Source organism: Capsicum annuum, chromosome 4 (assembly GCF_002878395.1).
Source record: "Capsicum annuum cultivar UCD-10X-F1 chromosome 4, UCD10Xv1.1, whole genome shotgun sequence".
Lineage (NCBI taxonomy): Eukaryota > Viridiplantae > Streptophyta > Magnoliopsida > Solanales > Solanaceae > Capsicum > Capsicum annuum.
Genome location: NC_061114.1, coordinates 152,195,488 through 152,201,487, shown reverse-complemented (window position 1 = coordinate 152,201,487; position 6,000 = coordinate 152,195,488). Strand labels below are relative to the sequence as shown.

Below are 6,000 nucleotides of genomic sequence, written 5' to 3'. Positions count from 1 at the left end.
CCCCCCCCCCCCCAAAAAAAAGTTGCAATTTTTAAATTTAACTTCTTAATCTTCTTTACCATTTATATTTGTTTTGCAGTTATTTGTCCCTAACTTACAACTAAAAATTAACTCATTTAAAAGAGAAAATACCCTATTCCCTGAACTATACCCCTGAATTAATTAAAAGTGTAATTTTGACATCTTTAGTGCCTACGTGGCACACACATGTGCCTACATGGACACTTCAGTGTGTTGTGCCACGTAGGTACTAAGGGTGTCAAAATTACACTTTTAATTAGTTCAGGGGTAATAGAACCCCCTTTAAGTTGAGGTGTATCTCTGCCGTTTTGGGTATAGTTCAGGAGGGTAATAGGGTATTTTCTCCGTTTAAAAGCTAAAGCTCTTTAAATCTTCTCTACAGCTCTTTGAGCGGTATATATTAATACCTCCTTACTATATTGATACAAATCAGTTACTTGAATAAACAAGAAAACAATGTGGAAGTGAAAATACTAAGATTAAAGACAAGAATTGAAAGATATGTGAAATTCGAGAATAAAATTCTCGAATTTCAAGATAAGTGCTAAAAGCCCTAATTGATCTTAATATTCAAAATTAGCAAATTAACACTAGTTACGATACTAATGGAGTCAATTCAAGGATTTAGATCACAAGTGAGCTAGACCTTTTTTTCAAAGAAACTGAAGACAACAGTTAGTATAAGACTAATCATCTAGTTACGATACTAATGGAGTCAATTCAAGGATTTAGATCACAAGTGAGCTAGACCTTTTTTTCAAAGAAACTGAAGACAACAGTTAGTATAAGACTAATCATCTTCTTTAATTAACTTTAATAGAAATCAAATATATCAAATTATGGATTAATCCTTAATCTTACCTCCGAAAGAATCGTTCTTATAAGGTTGCTTGATGAATCCCAAGTAACCATACACAAAGGTGTAAAGTATAGAAACTCTCAAATAATTATAATGTTGTGTGATTGAAAATAACAAAATTCATCCATATGTATAGGGAAAAAACATATCCCAAATAGCATGGGATCCAAAATTCTACTTTTATGATAATAAATAAATACAGAAAACTTTAAACTAGCAAACTTTTAAACTAGGAAACTTTATACTAGGTAACTTTTAAACTAGGAAAGGAAAAGTTTTCAAATTTAATCAAAGCCCATATGCGCCTAAACTTCTTTGTTTGGGATTGGACTTAGAATAATGAAATATGTGTAGCACTTAGTCCATGCTTCTCCATAATTCTTGGAATCATTCTTGGGCTCTTCTTCCATCTTAGGCATCTTGATTCACATTGAAGCCCATCAATCTTAATGCAAGTGGACCAGCCTGGATGCTATCATTCCCCTCTTCTTGGAAATAATTCGTCCTTGAATTTGAATCTTGCAAAATCAAGAAGACATACAATAGTAAACAACATTCATTACTTGAAAGCAACAAGGGTAGGAACAAAACAAGATAGTGATCATGCGCCCACTTAACCTAATTAATCCTTGCATGTATAAAATCACCTTTGTAAAACATGTGGACATCATCATCCCAATAGAAAATTCTCTTCCTTGTATGAGCACAACAAAATTCATGAATAGACGACGTAGGGAATGATATATGCCTCTCCAACTATCAATAAGTACTTCAATGGACTTGCCAAAGACGCTGTAAACTCCATATACTATGTATCAAATTGAACACTTTTATGATGTAGCCAAGAATCATCAGTTACACTTGATAAGTATCGACGTGAGCTCTGATAAAGATATGTATCGGCTTACTTGAATAAACTAGAAAACAATGTGGATGCGAAGATACTAAGATTAAAGATAGGAATTGAAAGATATGTGAAATTCGAGAATAAAATTCTCAAATTTCAAGATAAGTGCTAAGAACCCTAATTGATCTTAATATTCAAGATTAACGAATTAAGACTAGTTATGATAGTAATAGAGTCAATTCAAGAACTTAGATCAAAAGTGATCTAGATCCCTATTTCTAAGAATCTAAAAACAACAATTAGTACAAGACTAATCACCTTCTTTAATTAACTTTAATAGAAACTACAACAACAACAACAAACCCAGTGTATTCCCACCTAGTGGGGTCTGGGGGGGTAAGATGTACGCAGTCCATACCTCTATCTCTGAAGAAGTAGAAAGACTGTTTCCGATAGACCCCCGGCTCAAGGCACGAGATATCACACAAACACATAGTAAAGCACGGAAACAGATTACATAACATAAATACGGCACCCATAAGTAATATAAAACAGAGGAAAGCAGAGGAAAGCACACAGATTCGTAATAAAACATGGAACACGGAACACGGAATCATAACAGGAATAAAACCCCCACCAAGTAATTCCCTACACTAGCGACCCAAAATGGCCCTAGTCCTCTGCCGTAATTCGCGTCCTCCAGACCTTCCTATCTAGGGTCATGTCCTCGGTGAGCTGTAACTGTTCCATGTCCCGCTTAATCACCTCACCCCAGTACTTCTTTGGCCTACCCCTACCCCGCCTAAAACCATCCAACGCTAGCCTCTCACACCTACAAACCGGGGCATCCATGCCCCTCCTCTTCACGTGTTCGAACCATCTCAATCGTGCTTCCCGCATCTTGCACTCCACTGAAGTCACACCAGCCTTCTCCCGGATAGTCTCATTCCGAACCCTATCCCCTCTAGTCAGCCCACACATCCAGCGCAACATCCGCATTTCTGCCACCTTCATTTTTTGGATGTGGGAGTTCTTAACTGGCCAACACTCCGCTCTATACAATAAGGCCGGACGGACTACCACCCTGTAGAATTTGCCTTTAAGCTTGGGCGGCACCTTCTTATCACACAGCACCCCCGACGCGAGCTTCCACTTCATCCATCCCGCCCCAATACGGTGCGAGACATCCTCGTCAATCTCACCGTTACTCTGGATAACGGACCCAAGATACTTGAAATTATCCCTCTTACATACCTCCTGTGCTTCCAGCTTCACTACTACCTCATTCTCCCGCCTCATGTGATTAAACTTGCATTCCACATACTCTGTCTTGCTTCTGCTCACCCTGAACCCTTTAGACTCAAGAGTTTGCCTCCACACCTCTAATTTGTCATTCACACCCCCTCGAGTCTCATCTATCAGAACTACATCGTCTGCAAAAAGCATACACCACGGCACCTCCCCTTGGATACGCCGCGTCAACACATCCATCACCAACGCAAACAAAAAGGGACTAAGAGTAGATCCCTGATGCAATCCTGTCAGGATAGTGAAATGCTCTGAGTCTCCTCCCGCCGTCCTCACCTGGGTTTTCGCTCCATCATACATATCCTTAATTGCTCTGATATATGCCAGCGGTACTTCACTCACCTCCAAGCATCTCCAAAGCACCTCCCTGGGGACTTTGTCGTAAGCCTTCTCCAGGTCGATAAACACCATGTGCAGATCCTTTTTCCTTTCCCTATACTGTTCCACCAACCTCCGTACCAGGTGGATTGCCTCCGTCGTCGAGCGGCCGGGCATAAATCTGAACTGGTTTTCCGAAATAGACACTATCCGTCTCAGCCTCACCTCGACCACTCTCTCCCAGATCTTCATAGAGTGGCTCAATAACTTAATCCCCCTATAATTATTGCAACTCTGAATGTCCCCCTTATTCTTATAGAGAGGGATCATGGTACTCCACCTCCAAGCCTCGGGCATCTTTGCCGTCCTAAAGATTTCATTAAACAATCCAGTCAACCACCTTACACCAGCCTCTCCAACGAACTTCCAAAACTCCACCGGTATCTCATCCGGCCCCGTCACCCTACCCCTTCGCATCCTGCGGACAGCCTGTCTAACCTCTTCTACCTTAAAACGTCTACCCCTTCGCATCCTGCGGACACTCCTCTGAGTGCTCCAGTTCCCCTAACACAATAGCTCTATCCCCTTCGTCATTCAAGAGCCTATGAAAGTACGACTGCCATCTCTTCTTAATGTGGCCGTCCTCCACCAACACTCTACCGTCCTCCCCCTTAATGCACCTCACCTGATCGAGGTCACGACCCTTCCTCTCCCTAGCCTTAGCGAGTCTAAACAACTTTTTCTCCCCTCCTTTCCCCTGTAACCCTGCATACAAGCTCTCAAAAGCGGCCGTCTTAGCTGCCGTGACTGCTGACTTAGCCTCCTTCCTCGCTAGCTTGTACTCTTTCCTGTTTACCCGCTTCTCCTCTTCGTCCTTACTTTCCACCAACTTAGCATACGCCCCTTTCTTGGTCCCCACTTTCTTCTCCACCTCTTCATTCCACGACCAATCCCCCCGATGGTGCCCGGCCCGGCCCCTAGAAACACCCAACACCTCACTTGCATTCTCCCTGATGCACCCAACAACTTTAATAGAAACTAAAGATATCAAATTAAGAATTGATCTTACCTCCTAAAGTTTTTAACCACACACAAAGGTGTAAAGAAGAGAAACTCTCAAATATTTATAATGTTGTCTTCAATGGGCTTGAGAAGGGGTTGCATACTTCAAAATTGTGGCACCAGCATTTGCAAATGCACGTTTCTCTTTTCCTCTTAAACAGGTTGAAACAGAAGTATCAGCAGCATGGTTGTAAAAGGTTTGATATTTACACCAACTTTCTGCGCTAACAGGCTAATAAAATTTGCAACACCAACCCTGGTATTTAATCAACACTAACTTGAACTAACTGCGCGACACGAGGTACTAATAACTCCACCGACTGGGAATCAATAACATCAATGCAACGATCAAGGGTTTCCCACATTGGAGAGCCCTTTGCTATTGATATACAGAGGTTCTCAAGCTTTTCGGTTTATATACCAACATTTGCTGCATGCAACTCAACACAATTTGAACCTTGGTCTTCCAGGCTTGATAAGCTTTCAAGCATGCAGCAGACTAGGTTAGGTAGATGTGGCCGAAGTGCAATAGCTGCACCCTTAGTGAGTTTTGTAACCACTCCAATGGATGCCTTGCGAATGCTTTCAACTTTACTCATTATGCCTTCAGATAGCAGTAACGGCAACAGAATTCCATTGTCGTTGTTGCCTCTGAGACGTGTGTGAGAGACACATCACATAATCTCAGTGTTAGAGCAGTTATAGCCCGGCATAATCTGTCACCTGAATTTCGTACAGACTCCTTTATGTCATCCATCGCACGGTAAGCAGGGTATGCAGTAGTCATTCTTTTTAAGTGCTTCTCAACCTGATCAAATTTGCGTCCTTGGATTACATCTGAAGCGCTAGACAAGAAGCCTCTCGTGATCGCCAAAATCGGGATCCGCTTTGAGTTAAAAATTCATCCATAATAAGATCAAAATGTTCATCAATTGTCTTTTTTGAATCAGGAAACAGTGATCTTCAAATATGTGTCATCGCATCTTGGACATTCTTATCAGGATCGCACTGATAACGAAGGAGTCTTGGAACAAGAGCGTGCAAGTGAGGTTGCAGAGCATCCCCGGCATGTTTGGCTATCTTGGAGAATCCAAAGGTCGCCCCTCTTTTAGAATTCAAAGATGCCTGATAATTGGCCAAGTCCATGAACTTATAAATCAGCTGCCCTATCTCGTTTTGCCAAGTTGCAAAGCTCATTATAAGTACTTAGTTTCCCTCCACTCGAACTTTCACCAATTGTACCATCTTGAAACAATTCAGAATCTTCTACAAGCTTAACAGCTCTTTTCCTCTTCCAAGAGCCAGTAAGAGTACCAACAAGAGCATTTACTAAATTTTTCTTCATAGAAGCATCACCAAGCTCATACTCAAACACTAAGTCCCTAAGATGCCAACTCCTGGGTAAGCTCGTTCTGCTCAGCTAGAAGGTGATAGCCAGGAAGCAGTTTCTGGATAGCCTGGTGCTGACGACAATACATTGTCAGCGACAAAGCCAGACAGTGCCAGCACAGCACTCTTGTTTCCGGCTACTGTATAATAGATCGTCAAAAAGCTTTCTAGTGATTGTATGTCTAACTGTACCATG

General features: G+C 41.6%; 1 protein-coding gene across 4 annotated transcripts in view; it reads left to right on the top strand.

Moving 5' to 3' along the window:
• LOC107867935 (glyoxylate/hydroxypyruvate reductase HPR3) overlaps positions 1-6,000 on the top strand; it is a 41,683-nt gene that overhangs the window by 9,641 nt on the left and 26,042 nt on the right. The window lies entirely within an intron of this gene.